Here is a 12,941-nt window from a genome sequence, read left to right on the forward strand (position 1 = left end):
TAAAGTGACTTTCAGGGAACCATCATGCCACTAGCCCACAAACGATGACGTCAAGTCGTTCACTCAGCCATGTTACCAGTTGGATGATAGTATGGAACGTGGATAATGTGTATATGTCAATTCAAGTGTTTAGAAGAACACAATGACTCGCTATTCTAGTCCGTAGACTACTGTCCTACAAATAACCAGAAATAGATATGGCTGGATAGTCATACAACTTTGTAGGTGTGTTGGCCTCTAGGTAGTCATCTGCAAGAAGTGTGGAACCGTTCGTCGTTTTGCTTCCAGTTCTGAGATTGCACTGCGGTAGTGAAAGATCAGATGCATTCAAATTTCAATTGGAATGACATGTTCGGTTCATTTGTGACCAAAAGGATATGTGCAAACATATGCGGAAGAGGCAGCATATATGTGACGGATTGTTCATTATGATCCGTAGTTCAATATTGGTTGGGATAGATTACAGGTGCTATGGAGTGTACCGGATACTGGGGGTTATTGCAAATACTTGTAATTTGATATTGCTTAACAACACTCTTCTGGGACATGACAGAGAATTCAGAGACCTTTACGTTTTAAAAATGTATTTCCGAACAATTTCTTTCCCGTAATTTAGTAACGTTAGTAATATGATAGGCCCCCCCCATGTTATTATCGTAAAAAGATATTGCTAAATTTGGAAATCAACATATGGATATTGTATATCTTAAGATTCAATTAAATAATTGTCGATTTCAAAATCCAATGCACAACAAGGTCAACCACAACTTCTTTGTGCTAAAAGCTACAATCTTAACAAGTAGGAATATTTATTCCATGTTTTTTTTGGTTAAATGATAACCATCTTGGTGCAACTAATACCAACTCCGTATTACCGCCACAATGATGCCTATCAGGGTAAAATATAACAAACGTTCGTTGCTTTTCTTATTGCTGGATTTATCTTGTTCTTCAGCTCTGATAAAACGCACGAGAATAATAGCATTGTCCTTAAAAAAAACACAAAGGAAACGTTTCCGTTGGTGTTAATTTTTCTGTGGCATTTTTGAAGAATTTATCCGACCTATTTACTTAATTCTATTTTTATTTTTCTTTCTCGCTAAAACGAAGCATTAGCAATAAATAAATGCCTTTATTGGTGGTGCGTTAAAATCTTTCAGTGCATTAATGACATTTATCACACTTTAGTTTGCCGTGCGGTAACGGTTTAAGTGCTATGAATTGTAAATTAAAGTCCTAAATGTTAGCCAGTTATTAAACTACACTTTTCTACAGTTGTACATATAACAAATTTAGTTCCCCGCCGTGAAAGCGCTGTATCAAATAGTTTGTAGGCCCAACGTGAAAGTGTTATACAAGATAGTTTGTAGGTCCACCGTGAAAGTTATGTTGTATGCCCACGTATCGTGATAGTGTTATATCAGATAGTTTGTAGGTCCACCGTAAAAGTTATGTTGTAGGCCCACGTATCGTGATAGTGTTATATCAGATAGTTTGTAGGTCCACCGTAAAAGTTATGTTGTAGGCCCACGTATCGTGATAGTGTTATATCAGATAGTTTGTAGGTCCACCGTGAAAGTTATGTTGTAGGCCCACGTATCGTGATAGTGTTATATCAGATAGTTTCTAGGTCCACCGTGAAAGTTATGTTGTAGGCCCACGTATCGTGATAGTGTTATACAAGATAGTTTGTAGGTCCACCGTGAAAGCTATGTTGTAGGCCCACGTATCGTGATAGTGTTATATCAGATAGTTTGTAGGTCCACCGTAAAAGTTATGTTGTAGGCCCACGTATCGTGATAGTGTTATATCAGATGGTTTGTAGGTCCACCGTAAAAGTTATGTTGTAGGCCCACGTATCGTGATAGTGTTATACAAGATAGTTTGTAGGTCCACCGTGAAAGCTATGTTGTAGGCCCACGTATCGTGATAGTGTTATATCAGATAGTTTGTAGGTCCACCGTGAAAGTTATGTTGTAGGCCCACGTATCGTGATAGTGTTATATCAGATAGTTTGTAGGTCCACCGTGAAAGTTATGTTGTAGGCCCACGTATCGTGATAGTGTTATATCAGATAGTTTGTAGGTCCACCGTGAAAGTTATGTTGTAGGCCCACGTATCGTGATAGTGTTATACAAGACAGTTTGTAGGTCCACCGTGAAAGTTATGTTGTAGGCCCACGTATCGTGATAGTGTTATACAAGATAGTTTGTAGGTCCACCGTGAAAGTTATGTTGTAGGCCCACGTATCGTGATAGTGTTATACAAGATAGTTTGTAGGTCCACCGTGAAAGTTATGTTGTAGGCCCACGTATCGTGATAGTCTTATATCAGATAGTTTGTAGGTCTACCGTAAAAGCTATGTTGTAGGCCCACGTGTCGTGATAGTGTTATATCAGATAGTTTGTAGGTCCACCGTGAAAGTTATGTTGTAGGCCCACGTATCGTGATAGTGTTATATCAGATAGTTTGTAGGTCCACCGTGAAAGTTATGTTGTAGGCCCACGTATCGTGATAGTGTTATATCAGATAGTTTGTAGGTCCACCGTAAAAGTTATGTTGTAGGTCCACGTATCGTGATAGTGTTATACAAGATAGTTTGTAGGTCCACCTTGAAAGTTATGTTGTAGGCCCACGTATCGTGATAGTGTTATATCAGATAGTTTGTAGGACCACAGTAAAAGTTATGTTGTAAGCCCACGTATCGTGATAGTGTTATACAAGATAGTTTGTAGGTCCACCGTGAAAGTTATGTTGTAGGCCCACGTATCGTGATAGTGTTATATCAGATAGTTTGTAGGTCCACCGTGAAAGTTATGTTGTAGGCCCACGTATCGTGATAGTGTTATATCAGATAGTTTGTAGGTCCACCGTGAAAGTTATGTTGTAGGCCCACGTATCGTGATAGTGTTATACAAGACAGTTTGTAGGTCCACTGTGAAAGTTATGTTGTAGGCCCACGTATCGTGATAGTGTTATACAAGATAGTTTGTAGGTCCACCGTGAAAGTTATGTTGTAGGCCCACGTATCGTGATAGTCTTATATCAGATAGTTTGTAGGTCTACCGTAAAAGCTATGTTGTAGGCCCACGTGTCGTGATAGTGTTATATCAGATAGTTTGTAGGTCCACCGTGAAAGTTATGTTGTAGGCCCACGTATCGTGATAGTGTTATATCAGATAGTTTGTAGGTCCACCGTGAAAGTTATGTTGTAGGCCCACGTATCGTGATAGTGTTATATCAGATAGTTTGTAGGTCCACCGTAAAAGTTATGTTGTAGGTCCACGTATCGTGATAGTGTTATACAAGATAGTTTGTAGGTCCACCTTGAAAGTTATGTTGTAGGCCCACGTATCGTGATAGTGTTATATCAGATAGTTTGTAGGACCACAGTAAAAGTTATGTTGTAAGCCCACGTATCGTGATAGTGTTATACAAGATAGTTTGTAGGTCCACCGTGAAAGTTATGTTGTAGGCCCACGTATCGTGATAGTGTTATATCAGATAGTTTGTAGGTCCACCGTGAAAGTTATGTTGTAGGCCCACGTGTCGTGATAGTGTTATATCAGATAGTTTGTAGGTCCACCGTGAAAGTTATGTTGTAGGCCCACGTATCGTGATAGTGTTATATCAGATAGTTTGTAGGTCCACCGTAAAAGTTATGTTGTAGGCCCACGTATCGTGATAGTGTTATACAAGATAGTGTGTAGGTCCACCGTGAAAGTTATGTTGTAGGCCCACGTATCGTGATAGTGTTATACAAGATAGTTTGTAGGTCCACCGTGAAAGTTATGTTGTAGGCCCACGTATCGTGATAGTGTTATATCAGATAGTTTGTAGGTCCACCGTGAAAGTTATGTTGTAGGCCCACGTATCGTGATAGTGTTATACAAGATAGTTTGTAGGTCCATCGTGAAAGTTATGTTGTAGGCCCACGTATCGTGATAGTGTTATATCAGATAGTTTGTAGGTCCACCGTGAAAGTTATGTTGTAGGCCCACGTGTCGTGATAGTGTTATATCAGATAGTTTGTAGGTCCACCGTGAAAGTTATGTTGTAGGCCCACGTATCGTGATAGTGTTATATCAGATAGTTTGTAGGTCCACCGTGAAAGTTATGTTGTAGGCCCACGTATCGTGATAGTGTTATATCAGATAGTTTGTAGGTCCACCGTGAAAGTTATGTTGTAGGCCCACGTATCGTGATAGTGTTATATCAGATAGTTTGTAGGTCCACCGTGAAAGTTATGTTGTAGGCGTACGTATCGTGATAGTGTTATATCAGATAGTTTGTAGGTCCACCGTGAAAGTTATGTTGTAGGCGTACGTATCGTGATAGTGTTATACAAGATAGTTTGTAGGTCCACCGTGAAAGTTATGTTGTAGACCCACGTATCGTGATAGTGTTATATCAGATAGTTTGTAGGTCCACCGTAAAAGTTATGTTGTAGGCCCACGTATCGTGATAGTGTTATACAAGATAGTTTGTAGGTCCACCGTGAAAGTTATGTTGTAGGCCCACGTATCGTGATAGTGTTATATCAGATAGTTTGTAGGTCCACCGTGAAAGTTATGTTGTAGGCGTACGTATCGTGATAGTGTTATATCAGATAGTTTCTAGGTCCACCGTGAAAGTTATGTTGTAGGCCCACGTATCGTGATAGTGTTATACAAGATAGTTTGTAGGTCCACCGTGAAAGTTATGTTGTAGGCCCACGTATCGTGATAGTGTTATATCAGATAGTTTGTAGGTCCACCGTAAAAGTTATGTTGTAGGCCCACGTGTCGTGATAGTGTTATACAAGATAGTTTGTAGGTCCACCGTGAAAGTTACGTTGTAGGCCCACGTATCGTGATAGTGTTATATCAGATAGTTTGTAGGTCCACCGTGAAAGTTATGTTGTAGGCCCACGTATCGTGATAGTGTTATATCAGATAGTTTGTAGGTCCACCGTAAAAGTTATGTTGTAGGCCCACGTATCGTGATAGTGTTATACAAGATAGTTTGTAGGTCCACCGTGAAAGTTATGTTGTAGGCCCACGTATCGTGATAGTGTTATACAAGATAGTTTGTAGGTCCACCGTGAAAGTTATGTTGTAGGCCCACGTATCGTGATAGTGTTATATCAGATAGTTTGTAGGTCCACCGTGAAAGTTATGTTGTAGGCCCACGTATCGTGATAGTGTTATATCAGATAGTTTCTAGGTCCACCGAGAAAGTTATGTTGTAGGCCCACGTGTCGTGATAGTGTTATATCAGATAGTTTGTAGGTCCACCGTGAAAGTTATCTTGTAGGCCCACGTATCGTGATAGTGTTATATCAGATAGTTTGTAGGTCCACCGTGAAAGTGATGTTGTAGGCCCACGTATCGTGATAGTGTTATACAAGATAGTTTGTAGGTCCACCGTGAAAGTTATGTTGTAGGCCCACGTATCGTGATAGTGTTATATCAGATAGTTTGTAGGTCCACCGTAAAAGTTATGTTGTAGGCCCATGTATCGTGATAGTGTTATATCAGATAGTTTGTAGGTCCACCGTAAAAGTTATGTTGTAGGCCCACGTATCGTGATAGTGTTATACAAGATAGTTTGTAGGTCCACCGTGAAAGCTATGTTGTAGGCCCACGTATCGTGATAGTGTTATATCAGATAGTTTGTAGGTCCACCGTGAAAGTTATGCTGTAGGCCCACGTATCGTGATAGTGTTATACAAGATAGATTTGTAGGTCCACCGTGAAAGTTATGTTGTAGGCCCACGTATCGTGATAGTGTTATACAAGATAGTTTGTAGGTCCACCGTGAAAGTTATGTTGTAGGCCCACGTATCGTGATAGTGTTATATCAGATAGTTTGTAGGTCCACCGTGAAAGTTATGTTGTAGGCCCACGTATCGTGATAGTGTTATATCAGATAGTTTGTAGGTCCACCGTGAAAGTTATGTTGTAGGCCCACGTATCGTGATAGTGTTATACAAGATAGATTTGTAGGTCCACCGTGAAAGTTATGTTGTAGGCCCACGTATCGTGATAGTGTTATACAAGATAGTTTGTAGGTCCACCGTGAAAGTTATGTTGTAGGCCCACGTATCGTGATAGTGTTATACAAGATAGTTTGTAGGTCCACCGTGAAAGTTATGTTGTAGGCCCACGTATCGTGATAGTGTTATACAAGAGAGTTTGTAGGTCCACCGTGAAAGTTATGTTGTAGGCCCACGTATCGTGATAGTGTTATACAAGATAGTTTGTAGGTCCACCGTTAAAGTTATGTTGTAGGCCCACGTATCGTGATAGTGTTATATCAGATAGTTTGTAGGTCCACCGTTAAAGTTATGTTGTAGGCCCACGTATCGTGATAGTCTTATATCAGATAGTTTGTAGGTCCACCGTGAAAGTTATGTTGTAGGCCCACGTATCGTGATAGTGTTATACAAGATAGATTTGTAGGTCCACCGTGAAAGTTATGTTGTAGGCCCACGTATCGTGATAGTGTTATACAAGATAGTTTGTAGGTCCACCGTGAAAGTTATGTTGTAGGCCCACGTATCGTGATAGTGTTATACAAGATAGTTTGTAGGTCCACCGTGAAAGTTATGTTGTAGGCCCACGTATCGTGATAGTGTTATATCAGATAGTTTGTAGGTCCACCGTGAAAGTTATGTTGTAGGCCCACGTATCGTGATAGTGTTATATCAGATAGTTTGTAGGTCCACCGTGAAAGTTATGTTGTAGGCCCACGTATCGTGATAGTGTTATACAAGATAGATTTGTAGGTCCACCGTGAAAGTTATGTTGTAGGCCCACGTATCGTGATAGTGTTATACAAGATAGTTTGTAGGTCCACCGTGAAAGTTATGTTGTAGGCCCACGTATCGTGATAGTGTTATACAAGATAGTTTGTAGGTCCACCGTGAAAGTTATGTTGTAGGCCCACGTATCGTGATAGTGTTATACAAGATAGTTTGTAGGTCCACCGTGAAAGTTATGTTGTAGGCCCACGTATCGTGATAGTGTTATACAAGATAGTTTGTAGGTCCACCGTTAAAGTTATGTTGTAGGCCCACGTATCGTGATAGTGTTATATCAGATAGTTTGTAGGTCCACCGTAAAAGTTATGTTGTAGGCCCACGTATCGTGATAGTGTTATATCAGATAGTTTGTAGGTCCACCGTTAAAGTTATGTTGTAGGCCCACGTATCGTGATAGTCTTATATCAGATAGTTTGTAGGTCCACCGTGAAAGCTATGTTGTAGGCCCACGTATCGTGATAGTGTTATACAAGATAGTTTGTAGGTCCACCGTAAAAGTTATGTTGTAGGCCCACGTATCGTGATAGTGTTATACAAGATAGTTTGTAGGTCCACCGTGAAAGTTATGTTGTAGGCCCACGTATCGTGATAGTGTTATATCAGATAGTTTGTAGGTCCACCGTGAAAGTTATGTTGTAGGCCCACGTATCGTGATAGTGTTATATCAGATAGTTTGTAGGTCCACCGTAAAAGCGTTATATTAGATAGTACAAGTCTTTGTAGCACAAAACTACTAGAAGACCTGTTCAAAGCAAATGCGTCCCTGGAGAATTCATCACTGACCACCTGTACTTTAGGAGTTTGGCCTAAGGAATATTAATCCCTACAGAGTTCGTTCCCATTTCAGATTTTGAGAACTTACAACACAGCCTCTTAAGAACAGTTAGTGATGCATTTTTAAAAAATGATAGTAATAATTAGAGTTAAACAAAAGCTGATGTAATTTATGTTGTAATATATTATGTGTTAATAAAATTTACTTACTAACAACAATAAAAAAGCAACTATCATGTCTATTGTCCGCCACCTTACTAATGGCTGGAGGACTGAGAACTAGGTGGAGCATAATCATCATAGACAACAACTCAGTAAAATATGGTCAACATATTTCCTCAAAGTGACAACATCTATGGTCTTGCTAAATAGGAAGATAATAGCTAAACGAAAAACAAACGACTGTTAGTTTTCTCGAGACATTAAAATCAAATGTCACTCATCTGTGTTTTGAGTCTTTTCGGGAATTACGTTGAAAAATATGTCGATGCAAGAGTCTTTATAAGCGCTTGAAATGCATGGCAATTATATTCCTTATTATGTTTAAGATATAGTCATATCTAAACATTTGTGTTCTAAATTGGCAACCATGATCTAGAGAAATGTTACAGCAATGGGAGCTCTGCTTGTATATGTAGGTTAAACGAACAAGAGCACTTCTGAAAATGGTATCCACATGCATAACACAAGTTCTGGATTGGCCCCTGATCAGGTGTCTTTGCGTAGACGGTCCCTACCAAAGATGTAAATAAAACAAGAAAAAAGTTATACGTTAGCTTTGGTGACTCGATTTTGTAGATCATCGGACTAGTAATCCAATGGACGCGGGTTCGATATCTCTTAGACCTATCTACGTCGACTACCTCTCTGTGTACCAGAGAGACGCGCTTAGCTTCGATTTCCTCGACATGATATAGTGAATGAGGTGCTATCAACACCATCCAACCAAATACATGATATAGCGAATGAGGTGATACCAACACAATCGAACTTAATACATGATATAACGAATGAGGTGCTATCAACACCATCCAACCTAATACATGATATAGCGAATGAGGTGCTATCAACACCATCCAACCTAATACATGATATAGCGAATGAGGTGCTATCAACACCATCCAACCTAATACATGATATAGCGAATGAGGTGATATCAACACCATCCAACCTAATACATGATATAGCGAATGAGGTGCTATCAACACCATCCAACCAATACATGAGATTCTCTCATTAATAAAGTGTGATGATTTTCTTTGGTGTCGAGACCGTGCATTTGTAAGTATCCGATGTATGTTTTAAAGACATATTTTATCGGAAAATTATCCCTATCATCATCGTTCTACGTTGGCAAGGACATGTGTTTCTGTAAGAAAGTTGTAGATTTCAACTTGTGTTGCAGTAGTTGGAGAATTCTGTAATCAAAAACATTGTAGTATTCTAGACAGGAAGAGCTTTATCAGAAGCTCTCTTTGGCTGGCGTTTGTTAGTCCATCGTGAAAAGTGTTACAAGAGCCAATTTGTTAGTGATGACGTGTGTAAATTAAAAAAAAAAAAAACAGTTATTGGAAAGGTTGTGAACTATGAAGTTTAACGGAAGCTGAAAGTTCCCAAACATATCTGACACCAAAAGATATTATATTACCGTTCGTAAATTTTCGTAAAAGTCCGAAAAAGGGACCTTGAACTTTTCTTAACGATGAAGCATATGTTAAATTAATCATTGGAGGTGGTGACCTTTTCAGGGAGCGAGTTATGATTCTCAGCTTTATAGAATTACATTAGGCAAAGACTCAAGGCTTGCGGGAACAGTTTTCCATTGAACTACATGATGAATGGTTAGTCTTTTTGTTTACAGGTAAGAACAGAATTATGTAATGTATTATAAACATTGTCTTTAGGATAGCAATAAAGAGATTTATATTTTTGGAGACAGCTGGATTCAAGTCTCTTTCGACGCTTTGAAATATTTTTGTTGTGTATATTTCTTAATTATTCAACATGAGTATTTTTATATAGCATGTAAAGGATTGCTACAACTTTAGTAGTAATTTATTTGTGATTGTAATCATCGAATTGGCTATTATAGTTCACTACCAACGTCTTGCTGAATAATAATTAATTCAGAAAGGAAATATTAGTAATGTTACAGAGCATTATATTTTGGTAGCTCAGGTCAAACATTCAGTAAAATACTTTCCTACAAAATTATTGTTGTATTAGTCTGAAAAATTGAATTTTTAAACAATTTAACTATCGTTAATTTATTCGATATTTAATTTTTCAAATTATATTCTCAAAGACAAATTTCAGAATTGTATGAAATTTGTAAGTTTGAAGGAAAATTGTAATTTTATAAGTATTTTTATATCTAACATGTAACACTTATGTATATGTATTTGTATATCCGGAATGTTATATTCTATACCAAATATTCTATATTTAAAAAAAAAAAGAGTTTTCCTTTGGACTTCATTGTGAATAGTTCGCCTTTTCTTTACAGCTCGAACTCAGTACCTTTCGCACCCCAACCACGTAAAATAACATCCTCGTCACCAGGAGTTACACCCCAGTAAAGGAGGCTCGAACTATCTGTCATCTCTCTATCGGTCTGAGAGTGCCCGTCAAAAAATTGGGCACGATGATGAGAACTCTTACCGTCAATGACATCATAATATGCTGAAATTACCAGACAAAATCCTAAAATTTATGAGATAAATATTCTCATTACAATATTATTTATATTATACATTGTAACTATGAAAGCCTTTTGTTGGGAAGGCACCTGAGAGTTGGTTTTAGGACCTCACTGTCGTGCACTTCGGTAAAAAAGAAAAATATACGCCTTATTTGACATAGTCTTTGGAAAACCAAGCCTATAGGTATCCCTAGTGTTTGGACAACAAACCAAGCAATAAGAAAAATATACGCCTTATCTGACACAGTCTTTGGAAAACCAAGCCTATAGGTATCCCTAGTGTTTGGACAACAAACCAAGCAATAAGAAAAATACACGCCTTATTTGACATAGTCTTTGGAATACCAAGCCTATATTTATCCCTAGTGTTTGGACAACAAACCAAGCAATAAGAAAAATATACGTCTTATCTGACACAGTCTTTGGAAAACCAAGCCTATAGGTATCCCTAGTGTTTGGACAACAAACCAAGCAATAAGAAAAATATACGCCTTATCTGACACAGTCTTTGGAAAACCAAGCCTATAGGTATCCCTAGTGTTTGGACAACAAACCAAGCAATAAGAAAAATACACGCCTTATTTGACATAGTCTTTGGAATACCAAGCCTATATTTATCCCTAGTGTTTGGACAACAAACCAAGCAATAAGAAAAATATACGCCTTATCTGACACAGTCTTTGGAAAACCAAGCCTATAGGTATCCCTAGTGTTTGGACAACAAACCAAGCAATAAGAAAAATATACGCCTTATCTGACACAGTCTTTGGAAAACCAAGCCTATAGGTATCCCTAGTGTTTGGACAACAAACCAAGCAATAAAAGAAATATACGCCTTATCTGACACAGTCTTTGGAAAACCAAGCCTATATTTATCCCTAATGTTTGGACAACAAACCAAGCAATAAGAAAAATATACGCCTTATCTGACACAGCCTTTGGAAAACCAAGCCTATAGGTATCCCTAGTGTTTGGACAACAAACCAAGCAATAAGAAAAATATACGCCTTATTTGACACAGTCTTTGGAAAACCAAGCCTATAGTTATCCCAGGGGTTTGGACAATAAACCAAGCAATAAGAAAAATATTTAAAAATCTGAACTTTAGTAAGAGACCTGGAGATATTTTTCTTGACACTGGAGCCACATCGGTTCAGGCTGAAATCAGATGTCTAATAGTGCAGTTGTACTAAACTAATATGTTGGCCATATAATTCAAAACATGGTTTTCCTCGCTTGATGTTATTCATAAATCTCTGATCAATAAAGCAGGTTAAAAGTGAGAAATCACTTGAGCAAGAAACGTTGACGTCATTTAATGTAATATATTTTAAAATAGTCACTGCATGATTAAGATGGTTCTCAACTCCATTTTTCCTTTTGAACTATGGATTGTAGTTAGAAATTATAAATTTGTACCTGTAAAGATTCGACAAACCGTTAGAACCAGACAATTCATTTTGTCAAGAATAATATGTGATAGAAAATTATCTGAAATGAATGGAATATAAGCTTATTCAATTCAAAAACGTTTAAAAAGGTGTCACAACAGAGGATCCATAGTATACGAGAAATAAGCTGGAAGAGCAAAACCCGCCAGTAGTATGAATGATAATGTACTTTCTCGCCTTATTGATAATTTTGTTTGACAGTATTATCAGCAGCTTCCAGTGGTTTTAATGAGTCTGTCAGAGTTCATGATTCTGAAGTCACTGTCATTAGAAGATGAAAGTGTTTAGGTCTCATGAAATTTGCTATAAGAAGCAAACAATGAAGTCTTTGCGGGATCCTGCATTATGTATTTCATGGTTCAACTAGAAAAGTAACTGGACAGTTGAAAACCAATAGTCAATAATAATATTTACTGATGAAACTAAAGTTACTTTGAGCAAAGATTAAAAGTTTGGAGAAAACCCAATAAAGATTGCCAGCCAGAGCGTTGGGTCCGTAGAGTGCATAATTACAATTTAAGAACATTTCGGAGCTATACGAATGAATTAAGATATGATAAGGCAAGATCATAATTCTTTACACATACATTAAAATATAAGTATAAAATAAAAGTATTTTAATCATAAAAGAACACATGTATCTTATGTACAAATATACAGACACATTTAGAGCATCATTGTCCTGCAATGTTAGAATGAAATCATGTAAGACATTTAAAGAGTAATTTCTTCCAGCTATCTTTAATACAAGGATTTAAACAAATGTCATAGTTCCAGCTATTTTAAGATGCAATTCTTACTATTAAATATTCTTGACATTACATAGAAAACATATTTTCTCATTACTTCTTCAAAACTGAATTCGTTATAGTTAACAAACATTTTACATGCACTGTTCCATCTTAGAAGGTTTAATAAAAAACGAGGTCGATTTTTATAGTTTTCTTTTCTTTTCATACACTAACTAAAGTTTTTCCACAGAGGAGAGCAAAACATTGTGCAGCAATAATATTTGAGTAATCCAAGTTTGATGTTCAAAGAATAATGTCTAAATTTACGTAGAAGCATGCTTGCTCGAGTACACATAAATCTGTAATGTCTCATCATGTGACTGACCGGATTTTAAAATATGACCCAAATACGTATAACTGTTGACGTATATAAGAGTATGCCGTTAAGATGGCCTTTGAAAGAAGCTGAATGAAAGGCC

This window comes from Sinohyriopsis cumingii, chromosome 10, assembly GCF_028554795.1.
Source record: "Sinohyriopsis cumingii isolate HCF-2022 chromosome 10, ASM2855479v2, whole genome shotgun sequence".
NCBI classification, from domain to species: domain Eukaryota; kingdom Metazoa; phylum Mollusca; class Bivalvia; order Unionida; family Unionidae; genus Sinohyriopsis; species Sinohyriopsis cumingii.